The sequence below is a fragment of the Pogonomyrmex barbatus genome, unplaced genomic scaffold (assembly GCF_055798465.1).
Source record: "Pogonomyrmex barbatus isolate J1 unplaced genomic scaffold, ASM5579846v1 scaffold8, whole genome shotgun sequence".
NCBI lineage: Eukaryota > Metazoa > Arthropoda > Insecta > Hymenoptera > Formicidae > Pogonomyrmex > Pogonomyrmex barbatus.
The window spans coordinates 7,719,683-7,739,256 of record NW_028297182.1 but is presented as its reverse complement, the minus strand read 5'-3'; the positions used below and the strand labels follow the sequence as shown (position 1 = coordinate 7,739,256).

Below are 19,574 nucleotides of genomic sequence, written 5' to 3'. Positions count from 1 at the left end.
GGTGAACATGGCGTGTTACAAAGCTATTTTCGTGCTTTTCTGGCTGATTTACGATTATATTTCATATATCATATATTTTATGAGAAATTGTTCCCGTTGTTAACTGTAATAATGTAGTACAACATATGTAGATTAAAATATAATATTTCAAATAATACAGATGATGTGGGATTTTTTTTTTTTAATAATATACTCGTGTGTGTGTGAATATTTGTTTATTTTAAAATATTTCAGTATATTGAAGTATATTTTAATATACGTGTATAATAGCAAAAGAGAGAAGCAAAGTGTGCAAATAGCATCCATCGGAGGAAATGATAGCAATGAACAGAGCGTTTAACACACTGTTAATTAAGCTTCATCTCAATAGCGTCATTAAACGTGAACTACTCTTTCCAGTTGTTCAGCCCCACCACGAACGATGCATTTTTTCCTATATACGGCCATTTCACGCCATTTTACGCCTTTCAACATTGCAATTCAGTGTGTGTAATTAAACGAACACATTTCACAAACGTAACAAAAATAGTAAGATTATTACAACGTTTTGATTATATAATTGGAAACAGTTAACAATATCAATTGCATCAATTGTGACCTCAGTGCAATATTCTTTTATAGATTTGTTGTTTAATTTTACGATTTTTTCCTGAATGTTTAACTTTACATACTGTTAGTTTCTCGTTTTGTTTTTGTTTATTATATCATAAATGTATTCTGTTTTACATTGCATGTAAATGTATTTGAACGTTATCCGCTACTGACATCTATAAACTTCGTCTCTTACAATCCTACTCCGCCATATTTGTATGATGCATTCTTATTAAGTTGTTTGTCTATTACGAATAATTAATGTTGCTCGAGGTATATATACTTTTCTGCGTATAACGTAATAACGTAAATATTATTTCGCATATTATGAAATTTGTATTGAAAATAAATTAATATTAAAATCCAATATCGAAATTTGTAATTTTCTAGTACATCGCGTTTCTTTCTTGTCTGTAAAAACTTAAAAAACTTATAAAATTATACATATATTCGGCATAGAATTATGCAACCAAATTGTTATGTCTTGTCAATTTTCTAAGATGTTGTCATTACCTCTAGTCATCTTTTGCTATAATAATTCTGACGTTTGAAAAATTTTATATAGAATTTGCTATAATAATGACGTTTGAAGAATTTTATAGAAATAACGTTCAGAAAGACAGTATCTTTCAGTCAAAATTCTTATTAAAGATCCACGGTCTTCGTGCCGTGACGACGACGTGGAGTCCCCATAGTCTCATTTTAATTAAACGAAATTCCGCGTGCAACAAAGGGCGGCAAGCCAGCCGGATAATTCGAAAGGGCAGATACGTGCTTCCTGGTTGGTCGAGTTTATAGACGCGGGTGGTGGCGGTTGGCGCCAAAGAGGAGGATAACGGGGAACGGAAGCGGTTCTCTAGGGTTTCCCCGGAGGTACTGGGTGCTGAGGAGCGGAGGTGGCGGAAAGAGAAAGAAAGAAAGGTAGAGTGCGAGAAAGAGCGAAGAGAAAGAAAGGGAAGAAGAAGAATGAGAGCGAGATCAGAGGGACAGGAGTGAGGGAGAGACTGGAGTGGGATCGATAAAGGGAGTGTCGGCATGAGAATGGGACAGAAGGAACGTGCCAGGGGTGGCTCTCGCCATCCGAAAGACGATCTTAAACGGGTCATCGCTGCTGAAAAATCAATTGCATAAAAATTCCGAAACTAAGATTCAACAGAGAATGTTAGAACGAATTAAGTTCAGATGGAATAGTTGAAAAAAATTTTATATTTTATGTAAAATCGCATTTACTATTTTATAATACTCTTTATCTTTTTTTAATTGTGATTCTAAAAAAAAAAATAAAAACCTAGTTAAATCAAAGTCAATGTTAACGGGACATTGAAAATGATATCTTTCGTTCATAATGATTATTCGAAGCAGCTATGAATCAATAAATAATTATTAACTTAATTAGAAGTTTTCGAAACTTAGTCGTCATTGCTGTAACGTGTATTTCATTGCTTTTTAGTATGTATTTACGAAATAAGTTAAACAAGGCTAACAAGAATGTAATAGAATGCAGGCGGTAATTTACAGATTTTTTTTAATTATATAATGATCGTTTGCTGATGCACCTCTGATGACTGTTCCGTCACATAGTATGGAAAAACTCGCGACTCGAAGAGATAAGATAAGTCAGAAAATGTTTATGCTTCGCCATAAAATAACACATTCTGTCTTCGATCTATAACACGATGATTATTTTAAATCTTACATCAAATCGATAATGGCCTTTTCATAATTATTGCCGTGCGTATGCTGCGCGATTATTGCTGTATTATTACACCATCGTCGGCACGTTTAGTGCCGCCCATCCTCCATTAACCACTCCGTCATTTGTTAACGTCGCGCGGATAAATTTATCGTACTTTAGTGCGAGGCATATACTTTCCGCGATACGTACCTCCTAATGTCCGTTTCTCCTCCTATCCTCCGGCATGTAATGGATGGCTGCTGAATATCGGCGGTCAAGATGGGTTGCTGGTCTTCTGGGCAGTGGCGACACTGAGGCTTCCTGTAGAACGACATTGACTAATTGATACCCATGGACGTCAATAAGTTTGAATATAATAATTGAAGAGAAAACTGTAACAGCATATAACGTTTCTAGTGTTTTACAGTTATATAGATTTTAGTAGTATCCGAAGAATAATAAAGAATAATTATTTAAGAAAAGGTATGATTGGACAAGAGCTAGAAAATATAATAACTCACTTATATTGTCGTTAAAAGTATTGCACACTTAATTTTATTATATGATAACAAATTCAAAAAGAGACACTTTTATGTATAATACTTCTTATTTATGAATAATATTTCTTATTTAAAAATTTGGTTTCTCTTTCAGATTCCTCTTGAATCTTTTTATCTTTTTATCTAAATGTTACCTATTGTTACCTATCTGTTTCTTAAATACAAGTATTTTTTATAAATATTTTTGTAACAGAGTTATGTTTTGATGAGACACGCAGAAATTTGTTTTAAGGTGAGATCGAATTATTCCGACGTGACGGAGAGTTCACGATATTCGAAGTTATATGAAACAGGGGCATCAGCGAGGGATGGGATAATCCTTGCAGGCGGATTATTTGGGATTCTCCTTGGCTTCGGAGTAAAAAGAAACGGGGCCGACGAAGCTCGCCACTTTCTCGCAGAAGCCTCCGCCCTTCTGCCAACTTCTCCTGATATATTGTTCCCTCATCCCTTTTTCTTCCGCCGTTTTACCCTCCTCGCAATACCCAGTCAACGCACGCTTACTTATACGTAAACGACGGCGGAGCAATTCCTTCGGTTGCGTATTAAAAGTTTATGTTAATCAGGTGCGTTGTGAACAAAGCATTTTCATTATTATTTTTTTACATAGCAAAATTTGTGTGAATTTATTATTTTATAAATAACTTGATTTTCTCCTGTTTATTCTCTCAAGTATAAATATATTTTACAAATTATAATAGTTATTAGAACATAATCTTAATTTTTATTTTTTATAAAATTTTGTTATCTGAAATTAATTGAGGAAAACATTTGGGTAATTGATTTTTTGAACCATTGGAGATCATTGTATTTTATAGTAAAAAAAGTTTAATTTTTACATAATATTCCGTAAATGTAATAAAACAAAAATTAAAAATAGCGATATTTATGACATATTTTTACAAAAGATTTATGTATTAAAGTTTCATATCCATATCTCATATTAGAGGGATAGAAGCATCATTGTCTGGTTTATAATATCATGCAGCAGCGTTGAAATAATGCCTGACCGCCTTGTCTCGCGACGCTCCTTGCCGGTCCCTCTTTTAACAAGAGTATTCCTCATCTATCAACAGCTTTCTTCCCTTTCTCGCCCTTTTCCGCGACGCACGCTTTTCTCGGGCAAGATTTATGAAATGGTACTTTGTACAGTTCCATTTTAGCATACGCCTCGATTTACTCTCTCAGGGTTAGGTTGGGTTCCGCGTCATCTTATTCGGAAAGTTTCGGAGAATAGCTATAGGCGCTAGTACCACCCTTACAGGGCGCCTCAAAAGTCTGGCATTCGAATATAAGAATATTATAATGTTATTTATAGTTTAATATTTCTTTTTAGATTTTTCATTATTCTTCAAGTTATATTACTATATATATGAAAATATGATATCTGAACTTTTCTGAAATTGTGCGACAGTTAATTTGTAATATGATATAATGCTTTTTTTTTATGAAGAAAACAAATATAAGTATATTATAAAATATATCTACATGTGTTTAATATTTTACATATAATCTTAACGCGCGCAGTAGATTCACGAAATGTGAAGGACCGAAGTAACGTAGAATTTTTAAATTTGCTTGATGTATCTTGAATTATGTTTATTATATTTATGCATATATTGACACATGTGTAGTTACGGTAACACGCATGTCTGAAAAGTCGCATGGCGATTGGTCGAGAAAAAAGGAATCTTTTGCCGAGGGTTTTCCGTGTGTGAGCGTATAGGAACGCCAGGAACGCACGTATCAGAGAGTTCTACGAGTTAGATTTAAGGCGCGTTACCAGCGCACCCTCTTGCCACTCCCACATTCATCCCTGAAGTCACATCCATCAAGTCGGAATCTTGATTTCCAAATCTACCATCTTGCGACTAGCTGGTTCTTTTGGCTTACGTAATACTGCTTTCACTTCTTCCAATAGGCTTACGTGACTTCTTATTCAAATTTATATTTTGAATTTAGTGCACACACAAAGAAAAGCAAATTATTTTTTTTTCATATTTGTCTGGCATGACGATCGTTCAGAAAAATACTTAACATAGGCATAACACTTCTTTTTTTAAAATTGACTTGTCGGAATTTTGCAATTTATGCATCAATAATTTTAATAATAGCGATATGAACAAAGTTTTTTTATCGCACGAGATTCCATATGTAACATCAATATTCTATTTTTTTTTTTATTTTTGAGAACTCGTAAGTTTCTTCTTGGCAAAGTGCCTCGACCAGGCTTGAAAGGAGGGATGCCGTGAGATTCAAGCCTAGCATACAAAATAAGACACTTATTTATCATTGGTCCGCCCGTAGCCACGGATAATTAAAGCCGCTCCCCGTCTTGTGACCCAGATATTAATTAAGCAATTCGCGAACGTCATTTATCGGTGGGCTACCTCGAAGTACTGCCCAAGTAATAAAATTGTTTCGCCGCCATTAATTGTCCTGTGTACCGGGCTGTTGTAGCATAGAGAAAAAAAATGTATGTACGGTAAATATTATCATGTGTGAAACAGAGTGATAAAGCAGTTGCACTTTGCACATTGCGGTTTATCTAGGCATTTTTATCTTACTTGTTTCTTTTTTTTACTGAGAGGAAGGATAGAGCGGAGTTGTTGTGAAGCTTATATGTAATAAATTTCAGCATCTCTTTTTCACTAATATATTTTTATAACTCTTTATTTTTTACTGAATATACTCTGAATATTCTGAAAAAAAATTTATATCTACGCTGCGGAAATATTTTGGACACCTCTGAGAGATTTTATCATCCTTTTGGATTTACATTTAAATTCTGTGATAACAAAACAAAAGAGATATAATTATATTGCATTGCTATTTATCCCTTACTTACAATCTTGAAAAGTAACACTTATGCTTAAATTATGCTTATATTTATCGAATCTATATCGGTCTGTTAATTATAACGCATACGTGTGTAAAGTAATAGGTTTGTTCTGTTGCCAAACTGGAATTAGAAGATGCAGCAGTGATTCATATGCGTGACTAAAACTTTGCCTACGCGGAATCGAGGTGTTTTCGCATAGTTTGCAGGTGGGTCGCTTGCGTTTCTGTGGTGTGGTCAAAGCTCGATACCAAGAATAGATCAAAGTCGGTACATCGTGACCAAATTGCTGGTCGCAGATGCACGCATAATCTCCGGTATCGTTTGCCTATATTTATTACACCGCGGTAGACTTGCTGCCGCCTCTCGGTTTAATGATAGAAAGACGAGGAAGCGGAATATCCGTCATATCAGCGACGTTTATATGAGGTGGCCACTCAGCATGAAGCATGCCATATTGTCATTTCTCAAAACGCGATTATGCAGAATAGCCACCGTATATTTCGTGTCGCGAGATAATGGATTTTGTCCAAGTAGACATGTGCTTTCCCATGCGTTGTGGAAAGTTGCATTTTAATTTAAACTTGTTCGAAATATCGAGATGTACCATAAACTATTTTATGGTCATTTTTGGTAAATATATATTTTTAGAAATAAAAATATTTCTATTAATATGTTATTTAATTTTATTATCTATATTTTGAATTTCTTAATTTTTTTATTTTTATTAATGATTCATTCTTTGTTTTTATTACGTATTTTTATGTGTCGAGAAATATTTAAATCAGTTAGATAAAATGGAAAAGAAGAAATGTATGCGATTTGAGATCTAATAAAATAAGGGAAGAAATGTTTTCTCTCTCGTAAATGTACATATATATATATATATATATATATATATATATATATATTAATTTTATGTATATGTTAATTTGTATTAGTATTAAAATTACTGAAGTATATTTGAGCGTGTTCCCAAAATTAGATTTATGGTTACATCAAGCATAATTTATTCGAAGCTCTTATGGCAAACATTTGTAAAGGGAAAAAAATTTATTCGAATGATGCGCGAGACACAAAATTAAAAGATTGCTGTGCCGTAGGAAAGCCGGAAGACCTACCGTGGAAATAATTAGTCGTGCCCATCACCGTTAGGCATATATCGTTTCTTCCATCTCTTAACGAGCGACCCGGGAGCGAACGGATCGTTCGAGCTGACTGTGCGTATTCTTCTTCTTTTCTCATGCGCGCAGCCACGTGGTTTTAAGTCAAATAGAACGGAAGCACTCTTCGCGTCCGAAAGGCCGTATAATTTTTTATGCAAAGTTGGGCCATCGTTCCATTCCGAAAACTGTAATTTGCGGCGGTTTATGAAGTGGGCGAGTATACCGCCCGATTCGATGCATCCGCAGAGTCACGTCTATGCGCAACGGTTGCGCAAGGTGGCTCTAACCGAGGTGATAATTACCACGTCAAAATCTTTTTATAGGGGCTTCCTAATTGTAAACAACGTGCAGCTAACGAATGATCTCCTATCTGCTAGATAGAAGATAATGTGGATAGATCCATCATTTTGATGGTTCATCAGGATTAGTACGATCGCCGATATAAGTCGCTGGAACGCGCATATGTACATGCGATTGGTAACCTCTACTTAAGATAACACGATGAAATCTAAAGCAAAATTAAACGTTCTAACGAAATGTTTAGTATCCATTTTAACCGCTAAATTGCATCAAAGATAATGGTACTATGTACTATTTTGAAGAAAATCAATCAATTAGAGAAAAACAATATTAAAAGAAAGCACATAAAATGAACAGGATAAATTTGTAATTATTATTGAATGTTCTTAACATTAAATATTATTATTTTGCGAATTTTTTTTCTATCTTATGACACTACATTTTTCTATTTCCTTTTTCTTTAATGTATGTCAAATACTTTACAAAATGAAGAAATTCCAGATACCAAGTTTGTTGAGAACAGATTTTGCAGAGTGCCTGCTATAAATTACATTACATTATTAGAAAAAAACATTTATTACAGGATTGATACAGTAACATCCTGATAGAAATATAACAAAATTCATTAATAAAATATTATGGAAGATTGATAAGAGACATCAAGTAAATTTTGACGTACTAGGTTTAATTTAATATAGACTGGCATAAATCAAACAGATGTTATAAAAAATTATACGGTCAATATGAATAACATAATATCTAAGAGAAATTGAAGAACGAAAATTGCGCGTAAAAATATTTTAGATAATTATACTCTACGTATATATCACCGTGGTTATATACGATTTCTCAGGTGTGATAATTGGTAATTAGATGTAAACGCTTTCACATATCTTTTCTACTAAATAAAAGCAAAGTAAATATTGTTTACGAAGTAAATATATTATGACAACTGTAGCGAGGGTACTTGCTATAATTTTGCATAAAGCGTGGCAAATGAATTTATTTGATACCGCACAGCCGATTAAAATGGTAAATTGAACGGAGAATTAGCAAACTCTCTTTTCCTCGAGTTCTATCCTATGGCATCGAGTCATAGATTTTCGCGCCGGCTGCAATCTTCGATATAAAATGCATCCTCGTGTAATCGCGCGCGTCCGAACTTGTTGGAAATGTTAATCGACGCATTTACAACTCGCAGTCACGTACGGCGTACACGCATCTTTGCGTTCTCTCTGCAAGTCGCGGCACGACCATCTGTCGCAATATCTTTCACAATGTAACACTTTACGAGCGGCTAGTTGCTTTTTCTCGCGGGACGCGCCGTCGCGATCGCAATTTAGTCGCTTGGATCGTTTTGCTTATCGTGGCGAGGCTGTTAGCTATCGGGAAAAGTTTATACGTAAACGATCGCGAAGGCGCTCTCTCGGGTACTTGTAGCGATCATGTTTTCGTAATATATTCTTAAGTATTGTAAATTATGAGAAATTATCTAAGGTCTCCCATTGCACGATGACATCGATACGTCCTACACATCCAATTGACTTTTTCGCGTGAAATACAATTAAGGTACTTGCCCCTTAATTGTTTATTAAATCGGAAATACTGCGTTTAAGAAGTACATGTCTTCATCGGCAATTGGCAATTTTTGTTCTTGTAAGAAAGATAAATGAACTTCCAGCATTTAATTTTTTATCTTTGAAAATATTTGATTTCTTGAACTTGAGCGAAAGGAAAGTTGTTTTAATTTTTAAATTCATACACTCTCAAAAATTATGCACACGATAAAATATCACAGCAATCACTCCGCCGGAGTTGATTATTTTAAATTCTAAAATTGCGTTTACTGATGTATTGAAATTTCGTTATAGGTGCTGGATTATAGAGATAGATATTAGCCGGGCATTTAATTAGATTTTATTACGGTGAATATTGCATTTCATCGATGTTCGGTATAATGAAATTTCATTATGGCACATATACAGAGTGCTCTGGGAATATAGCATTTTTCCTAAGCCTTAGAAATTTTTAGATTTATGTCGATTTAAATTGTCGATTTAATTTTCAATTTCTGTCACAGACAGTAATTGAATTTAGATTAGATAAAATTGACAGAAAATTTTAATCTATACAAAATATTTTGTAAAGTAATATCTAAGTGTCTATAAATACCTAAAAGAAGAACAGTTTGATTTTTTATTAGAGCATTGATAATAAATAAATAATACAAAGATAAGTAACTAGATAATAAATTCAAAATATAATTAATGCGCGATAATGTATGCATACTTATGTATGCATCTTTAATCATAATGACTGATACGTTTCCATCTTTAACGTTGACACATCAATAGGCTTAACTGAGTGCGACATCAAAAAACAGCCCATCGGACAGTAAAGTAGGGACGGAGAAAAAGAGGGCGGGAGGAAGAAATATATGACAAGTGATGGAGATCGTGTAGGAAATATCTTTTGATAGAAATCGAGTGCTAACGAAGCCGATAGCGCAGACCCTGCTTCTTCCTGAGACAGGACAATAACCGGTATATATGCGTCTGTCCGTTCGTCCGTCCGTCCGTCCGTCCGTCCGTCCATCCGTCCATCGACCGGTGCGTTGTCCAACAAGACAAGCGCCTGCTGTCGGTACGGCGAGCAGGTGCGACCGTGACTTGCCTTCTCCGTGTGTGTTCCTCGTATGTATAATTATGCTTGCGCGTACATACTCGGTACAGAGAGACATACATGTCACGCGTGTGCTAGCTTTACCTAGTATGTACATCCCCTCGCGCTCTCGTACGAATATATCCTTATGTAGAGATAGAAGTATCGATACATGGTCTCGTACATGGTTAGAAGGGCGATCATCTCAACGTCATTTTTGCACAAATTTTGACATTGCAGCAATTTGACGAGATTAGCTATTTACGTAACGTTTTTGAAAATATTTTAGAAAATTTGAAAGAGACACACAATCGCTTTTATACACAGTTTTTCGGGCTATAAAGTAATCTTCCGATGATAATTATTAACATTTTTTTTTTAAATTATGATCTATGATTATGGTGAGTAGTATTTTGGTTTGTTCTAAGTTTGATGATTGCTGAAATACGATTGCTATTATGATAAGAAGCTTTCGTTTTGTGTTCCAAAAATTACAGTTGATCTAATTGAAGCGAATGAACAACTATTTGTTACAATGTATCATCATTGTCATCATTTAAAAAGAAAAATTTATACATGATTTAATATAAATATTGTGAAAAGAGAAATTTTTTGGCATAACTGCTTTTTTCTACACGATTCGTATTTATATTTTATATTTTTTTATCTATCTGTATATCATAGATCAAATCTATTTTTATTTTTATATATCAAAATATCATAACATTACTATAGTAGATGCAAATGATTTTTTTAATCATTATGTAATTCAGCATTTTAGAAAATATAAGACCATAGACAGTTTAGAAGGTATCGCTTCCTATATTGGTCGCGATGCATTGCGTCTAATTAAGATCCCAATCTGTGCAGCGCGTACTTGCACATGCGGTCGGATGTGAAACCGATTGTTTTACAGTTCTTGCAATAAACGTTCTCGCCACCTGTATCCCATGTACCAGGCCGGCTCGGATGCCCTTTTATTCGAGCGCCGTGAATTATTCAGGGTAACTTTATTTCACGCGCGACAAAACAAAACGGCTCGGTATCGGAGTTGCGTATTGTACGCGGGCGTAATACCGCTTATCTTTCTTAATTCATTATCGACCCATCTCCACATCTCTATTGCTCCATTCTACGGTTCCATTAGTGCGTATATCCATCTCAGTCATTACGGCGCATTTACAAGACGGGGGGGGAGGGGGAGGAGGGGGGGCGTATGGGGTTAATGTTATGCAACAAGCGGTACGCTGCGTTTCTGTCACGTACGTTCGTATACGCATAGCGCACTAATTCTCACGCAAATTCTCACACTAATTTACTCGTGGATCCGGATATACGTTCGCATGCATCAAGCTATGCGCGCTTGACGACACGTACACGAATATATATATATCCAGATGAACTGATACATCAGGGCCTGCGCGTTCATATCGCGTTGAGATACGTAGCAAATTCCCCGTGTATGACTAAACATGCTTCAAGCGAGTCCACATACGAAGGATCACACCGCTCCTAGATAGGAACGCGCGCGTGTTTACGCGCGAGGCACCTCATTGATATGTATAGTCTCTCATTATTTCTCTCATTAGCGGGAGGTACGAAATGAGCATTAATTACGCAGTGTTTAGTGGAAATGCCTAGTTGAAATTACGCTTTGATTATCTATTACACGCATCGAGTTACGTTTGAAGACACCCCCAATACACTCGCCCATACAATTTGCTCACTGATAAATTGATTGTCGCATGATATTACGTAATAGTCGATAGTTAAATGATTAATATCGCTTCGAGCTTTGATTGCGAGAGCTACATATGTCCTGGAAATGGAAATATATGTATCTAATAACAATAATATTACATTTTCGTTAGTATTTCGTATATCAGTATATTTCGTCCTTGTGAACGATTAAATGAAATGAATTAAACAAAGAGGATAATTTTTATAAAATTATATACCTATACATATCATGAAATTTTAATAAAAGGAATGGAATTTAGCGTATACATTTTAACTGCTTTCCCCATTTTGATGTATGAGAATAATATAGGAGAAAATTTTTTTTATATATTACATTATTACATTAATATATTTTTAAAATATAAAGCAATAGATAAAAGAAGCAATTACAATACAAGCATACAATTTTTAAATCTCTGAGAAAATCTCTGAGTATATAAACTGATAAATTTAAGTAATAAGTCTTCTTGTGAAACTGATTTCTTTAATATCAAATAATATAAGTATCATTAATTGTCTAATTAACTCGAGGTAGTCGCATCATGTCCATGCAATAGATATATTTCGGTGTAGATATGTATGCGTGTACATTCGTGGCTCGTTATGCACCATATGTACGTGTACAAATACTGGTTGTGTTAGTAAATCCGCGTATCGAGAGAGAGAGAGAGAGAGAGAGAGAGAGAGAGAGAGGAGAGAGAGAGAGAGAGAGAGAGAGGAGAGAGAGAGAGAGAGAGAGAGAGAGAGAGAGAGAGAGAGAGAGAGAGAGAGAGAGAGAGAGAGAGAGAGAGAGAGAGAGAGAGAGAGAGAGAGAGAGAGAGAGAGAGAGAGAGAGAGAGAGAGAGAGAGAGAGAGATTCATCGGCCGCGATATTGTTGTCTTCCGATTACATCGGACAATGGGTCCATTTCCGGAAGTAGAACGGAAATTGTGTCTCATAGTGTGAGTGGGGAGACAATACGCGCACAGATACAGCCGGCGTACACCCGCCGTCTTTGAGGGGGGCGTAATTTTGGATGCCACAGACGTCACCAAGATGGAAACCGGAAATTAGATAATCCGGCGAACACCGCGATTGTTGCCGTTGCAACGCCGCCGTGAACCGACGTTTGTTCGCTCGGGATCGTAATTGAACACCGAACGGAATAAACCACGATGAATTTTTTTATCATCGCGCATTGATGCACGCGCGTTCTCTACACTGTAAGACTTTACGCTGATATCTTTTTACGATATTTTTTTCATATTTTTTTTTACGTTATTCTCGAGTACTAACGCTTTCGTGACCTAATGTTTAAAGATTTTATTGAATAAATATGCACGGACGAGTTTCTATAAACATGTACGTCCGTTATCAGTGCTATCTTCGTTTAAGCAATGCAAGATCTGTTGCAGCAGATAAATTCGAGATCCTGTCGCAATAGTGTCAAGTCATTATATGCATTTTTTGTCGCCAGCTCTTAAGTATACAGACGATAGCGCCGGCATTGGACAGTCTAATGGCAGTGCAAATAGTTTCTATTGAATCAACGGATCTTACGCGGCCATTTTGCTTAGAATTTCCTGCGTGCTTTTGTATCTCGCGCTCGAAGGCGCCTCATAAGCGCAAATTTCCTGGCCGCTATTTGCTATTCCATTAAAGGCGACGAAGGCGTGTCGTCTTCTTTTGCCATGAAACTGTCTACCTATTCCTTTGCATCGAGCGAGGGAAAATGATCTTGGTTGCCGATCATGACATGAGATCATGTATAATACTTGTCCGTTTACTTCGAATTGTAAATAACGGAAGTGGATGCGAAAATCGAAAAGTCTGAAGAGATTTTTGATAAAATATTCCTCTATCATTTTGCAATGAGAAATCGATCTGATGTATCTTTCGGAGTTAAGTATTATATATTTCACGCAGGAAAAATGCTTGCGCTTTATTAGAAATGAAAAGGTGATAGGTTGATGCCGGCTATAATTTATCATAGCGTAGCTTTAATGTCAATCAACCGATTGCAATTGCAAGTTTCTATTTCTCTTTTTTTACTCTGTCTCTGTAGTTCTTAATTATAGAACGAAAGATGACTTATCGTGGACAATTTATAGTACTTGATATGTTTTATCGTAGGTATCACGTAATGTACTTGAAAACAATCAATTGTCGATATAGTGAGTTTTATGAGATTTACGATACGAATCGTATCGCGATATCAATCTCTCACAGCCATTTCGAGATTTAATTTTATCAACAATTCTCTACATACATATTATCCTTGTTCTATTTAACGCCGTTAAATATACGTATGCGTTAACCATGTCGGACAGATATAACATAATAGACATATTCTACTCCGTCCGCGCAATCTATAATTTAACCTTTAGCCATAATTCGCTATGTAACCGCCATTATTCTCGTTCGCGGGAATAACTAAGTTTCTGTGCATTCAACCAAGATTTGCGAAATTCCGCCCGTTGGATACCTGTTACAGCTTCGTTATTAACGCTCTGTGGTTTTGAAAGTGCGAGCTGAGTATGCACGGTTCATTATGACTTATTTAGTTCAGCTAGCCGTTTTAATCTGTGTATCATTTGATAAACTGTTTCTCTTTTGAAATGAAATCATTTCGCCCTTCTCTCGAATGACGAATATATAAATGGAAAATTGTCTCGGCTTACCGATCGCAACCGGCATTTACAATGTCAAAGTGCAGGAAATACGTGGAGTTATTGAATGTAAATGAATGTGAACACTTGCTATCCCCGATAATTGGCATAATCGTCTATAAACAAGTCAGTTTATCCTATCGTTATATGAGTAACAGAAGCTCTCATCATCCTGTTTCAATCGTTTGTCGTCTCCTTTTCTCTTTGACATCATTGATCATGTCTATTTTTTTCTTCTGAGGCATATCACTAAGTGTGTATGTTTTTATATATTGTTTCTTCTTTGATGTTATATTGCAATTTATAATTAATCTGCAAATATTTGTATTGTAATACATCAGGAATTGATTTTTTAAAGAGCAGCCATGTTATTTTTGTTTTTAATTTTTGCGAACACATTTTTTGTTTATTACCAATTGTTATGCGAAAGAGATAGCTTTATAAATGAGGATAACAAAAATAGAGTAGAGCGTCTATTTTTATGGTAAATAAATTGTATTGCGCAAAAATTGTCCGTTATCAAACGTAGTGGTTTGAAGTTGAATTGTTAAATAATTAAAAAAAAAAATCCAATCACAATATCGCGTACAGATTTTTCTAGAAAGGCACTATTAATCTTGAGAAAGGCATTTCAGTCTTGGAGAGAATAGATCAGCGATATATTTTTCGCTGGTCGCGAATGAAAATCCCAGTTAATCCGCGAGCATTGGCGCATGCTTTCGTCGCAGTCTGTACATTAATCCAGCTCTGTGTAATTATTGATTGCTTAGTGGCATGCGAGGGTCCAATAAATGTTGCCGTCTCTCACGCACTTGTGCCACCCCATCTCCCGCACGCGCATTTGCTTATATCTATACCTACCTGCACACGAATTGTCGCCGAAATACGGGCTTATATGTGCAAATTCGCCAATCGCCAGTGTATAACCAGACAGAGCGAGCCGTCCCAATCGTTAGATTCAGATTTAATTGGTCAGTCTGAACTGTTGTGATACTATATGCAGAGTAAAGCAAATAAAAAAATGAGAGAGAGAGAGAGAGAGAGAGAGAGAGAGAGAGAGAGAGAGAGAGAGAGAGAATTGGAAAGAAGGGTAAAATCGATGAACGGTGGATGAAGAGGAATGAGGAAGAAATTGCGCGAAGAGAAAAATTAGTTGATAGCTACTAGTTTTTATTACCAGGTCAGTCGATATACTGACCAATCGCCCTTAGCCGGTTTGGCCATCGTTATCGCACAGGGGATCTCTTCGGCGGTTAGGCCAGCAACATTAATGAAATTTACTTCCTAAGAGAAAATTATAGCCGCACCGTCGCCGTCGTCATCGTCTCACTAAACAAGCGAAAGAGACGGAGATGGAGAAGAGCGCGAAACAATACGATCGACAAAGAGGAACCGAACAGAGAGAGAACGCAATAATTTCCACCCAATTACCGACGATCCTAACGGTTTGTTTGCTCACCCAAGACCCACCCGGCTTACGTTATAATCATCCTAGGATAATTGATATCCAATTTCGTCTCGATGTGTCTGGACATACCCCTTCGGCGTATTCCGAATTATCTTGGTGCTCTTATTGATCGTGATATAATCTCAATATCAGTCGTTACAATCGCGATTTTTACTAAAGAAAAGTGGTTATGTGTATATACGCGACAATATGTTTAAAACTGTTTGTAAAGCGTGATCGTCTACGATGACGATAGTTTATTATAAATGTTGTATATGCAGAATTATTATAAATATTGAATTATAAAACTACCTTACGCACGCTTTTATTTCTACATTTAAGAATTATGGATTAAATAAATCTTGGATCGTTTACTTCGTGGGACAAAAATTCGAAACGATATCCCCGAGTATTCTTGAAGCGTCCCGATTGAACACTTTAACAAGATAAGTTGGATAATAATGCGGGGCGATGAAGTGCAAACAGCGGTAATGTGCATGGATGTAAGTATATGTTTATAATATGCACTTCGTATTCACTTTATCTTTGGCGTGGGTTGCTTTGTTGTCGTGCAACTCGGTTGGCAAAACCGGTTATACCCCCATTGAACCCATCGAGAAGTTTATATATGATTAATTCTATCACGACGGCTGCTGTATTTCGAGCACAGTTGCGTATTAATTATTGCAGATGCTGCAACAATTTACTTAACACGATTACGTACAAATAACTATCAAATCGTACCTTATATTTTTAACTTATTACTTCTATCGCCAGTTTGATATAACGCAGCGTTAGAAGAGATGTTAAGAGAGATAAGCAACAACTTCACTTACGGTTTAAGTTTAATCGATGTAAGCTCTCTCGAGCGCATTCACACTCGAGCATTCAATATATCTTGCATTTCAGATAATAAGATCTTTTTATTACAAATTGATTTATGACTAAATTTATGACTTATAAAGCAATTTATGAAGCGGAGGAACGATACAAATAGTCGATCTGGTGCGTCCTTGTAAAGTGTAGCAATTATAGTACTTTTCTTCCTCGGAATAATTGTAAATTAGATTGTTGGCCTTTGAAGGCAATTTTTCTATTTTTATACTATTATATCTTTAGAAATTCGATAGAATAATATTTCTTTTAAAAATTCAAATAGGATTAATCGACGTTCCAAAAAATCTTACGATGCAGCGTTATTTATATAGTACACGAGATAGCAATCGGACTCTTACATCTCGACAGCAAAATATACGATCATAACCGTAGTAGGAAGAACTGGTTGGCTACAAAAGTTGGCGCAGGTTGCTCGCCGCACATATTATAAATCTTTTAGAACGAAATATGTAGTAGAGACTTCAAAGACTTAATTCACGATGCGTATATTATAACTTTACGGACAGCAATACGTGCATAAATTGTGAAAAGTGCTAGAGAGTAGCAGAAACCAATTATGTACGTAGTAAAATTATTCTTGCAATAATTATGTATCGGTCTTCGTAGTTATACGTATTGTGCATAACTTATGTGACGATGGCAAGGGAGAAATGGCAAAGCGAAGCTCAATTTCCTATTGCAGAGACTTAAAATGCAAAACCTAATGTAAAATGACAATCTAACGTTTCGACGAATCGGTAATACGATCACACTTCACAAGGAGAATCAGGGGAGGAACGGGGGGGGGGGGTCCCATCGGCACAGCGGTCCCACCTTCTCTGTTGTATATGTGCCTGAATGCCCTGAAAGGAGTACGGAGCTCTTCAAATCCGAATGAAACCTCGAGCATGGATCTATATTGAGGATCTACATCGAGTTGCATAACAATGCCGAGCGATGTTGCCTTCATGCATAAGTATCTATGCAAACCGAATAGCGATCCCGAAGAGGCACGACGCGCGGCGAGATAATATTTTCATATGAATACAAATGGCCCTCTCTTTCTCTCTCTTCCTCTTTCGTGCTGCGCCGAGAAACAGATCTGTCCTTCTTCTCGCCTACTTGTACGTATCAGCAGAGAGTCGCGAATGCTTTTTCCCGTAACGGATGGCTCGACTGTTTCCTTTAAGGAGTTGCCCGTAGTCATTTTATTTAGCCGCAAAACGCTAAGAGGAAGAGTTCCTGCGGCAACGCGAATAATGTTCACGTTTTAGTACTTAGGCGAGAGGCGTCTGATATTTTCAGGTTGATAAGCAGGCTGATAGCAGAACGATGAGATTGAAGTGAATAAAAATTTCTTCTTATATACAAAATATTCTAAAATTTCCTGATGAAAAATCTAGGGATTACTATATGTTTATGTTTGTAATATTATTATCAAAATTCCGATAAATTTTGCATTTAACAAATTTTAAGGATTTTAATAATGTAACTATTTCTTTAAATTAATATTTTGGGAATTTTACTTTACTTATCAATTAATCTATATTTCTTAATTTATATCTTTTAGTTTTAGTTCCTATGCATAAATGAACATTTTTTATTCTAATTATTTCTACTATAGATAATATGATTTAGTAATTCTTAAAAAAAAAGAAAAGAGTCATCTAACATATTTCTTATATAACTCACATGACATAATATAACATATTATATTTCATTTCTCGCATTTATTTTCACATATGCCCCTCCCTTATCCCTTACCATTATTTGTCTCAACTTTTAATGATAATCATTGATTGCCGGAATTACATATTAAAAAGATATTTGATCGTTGTTTGTGACTGAACTCATACTGCGCAAAATGCTAATTGTCTTTTGTAGCCATGCCGTGGATTTCTGTAATTATTGGTCGCGGTGCTGTTTACAATAAGCGAATCATAATTACGCTGAAGTAAGCAGCACACAGATAATTGCATTTATTCATATATGTTTTAAATTTTATATAATCTTTTATCTTTATAAATATTGTTTTACGTAAATAAAATCTATATGTACTTTCCAGAAATGAGAATATGGTTACTTGCTTGCGTATGCATGTTTAATTTGTCACGATTGTATCTCGCTGGTAAATAAGTAAACTTAATTTTAATGCTCAACAGATTTAAGAAAAGTAGAATTTTAAATAAAATTTAAATATTGTATTTATTTATAGTTATTTTTTTTGAATCAAGATTATAGTTATTTTTTTTGAATCAAGATTTTTTTTATATTAGAATGTTATTTAAATTATGCATAAATATATAAATATATCTATTTATTTTATATACAAAAATATTGATAACGCTAATATACATATTTGCAGAGCATATACATATTATATCTTTGCCATATACAAAGATATATTACAGCATATTATATCTTTACTTGCATTTTTTTTTATTTTAAGAGTGATAAGTCAACAATTTTGTTTATTATGAAGTAGTGGATTAGTAGCCAAGTAAGACTGACAATAGAGTGAGTCGTAACTCTTTTCGGCACTTTATTTCTTGCGCGCCAATGTACGAAATTGAAAATTATATTTGATGCTTTGCGGCCAGTGTAGATAACGAAGGTAAGAGGCATCTCTTTCCTCTGGTAGACCCATCGTCTGGTAGATGGAATGTTGAATATACGGAGGTACGCGAGCCAGCAATGATAATTTCGAGAAACTTACAATATAAGAGATGCAGGAGTAGAGGCAGGGTGTAAATAAATATTCTCCGGCACGTATAACGAGATGTAAACGAAGACCGAAGTAAAGGATACCGAGTATCTGATGAATAAATTCCAAGGCAAGTGTCACAAATGTGCTAGATATTTAAGTAGTATTAATTAGACGTATATATATATATATGTCACAAATAAAGAAATTTCACTTAAATATGCCGATTCTAATTGAAGATGATGCTATTGCATATCGTTACATTTTCTGTTCGGATATTCTCGATTATTTTTCCATAATGTTCCAAAATACTAATTTTGGTTTGCCTCACTGTGGCTTTTCTAATGTTTAAATATATTTCTCTAA

The 19,574-nt window shown here is 35.3% G+C and overlaps 1 protein-coding gene across 23 annotated transcripts in view; it reads left to right on the top strand.

Moving 5' to 3' along the window:
* LOC105432201 (UPF0489 protein C5orf22 homolog) overlaps positions 1-19,574 on the top strand; it is a 290,978-nt gene that overhangs the window by 119,769 nt on the left and 151,635 nt on the right. For 7 of the 23 annotated variants that reach the window (XR_016141035.1, XR_016141031.1, XR_016141034.1 and 4 more), the window contains exon 2: positions 400-19,338. The exons of 4 other annotated variants lie outside the window; for them this stretch is intronic. The gene's annotated coding sequence lies outside the window, so the exon portion shown is untranslated. The remainder of the gene's footprint in view (positions 1-399; positions 19,339-19,574) is intronic. 12 more of the 23 variants (XR_016141047.1, XR_016141046.1, XR_016141048.1 and 9 more) reach the window with 10 other exon arrangements.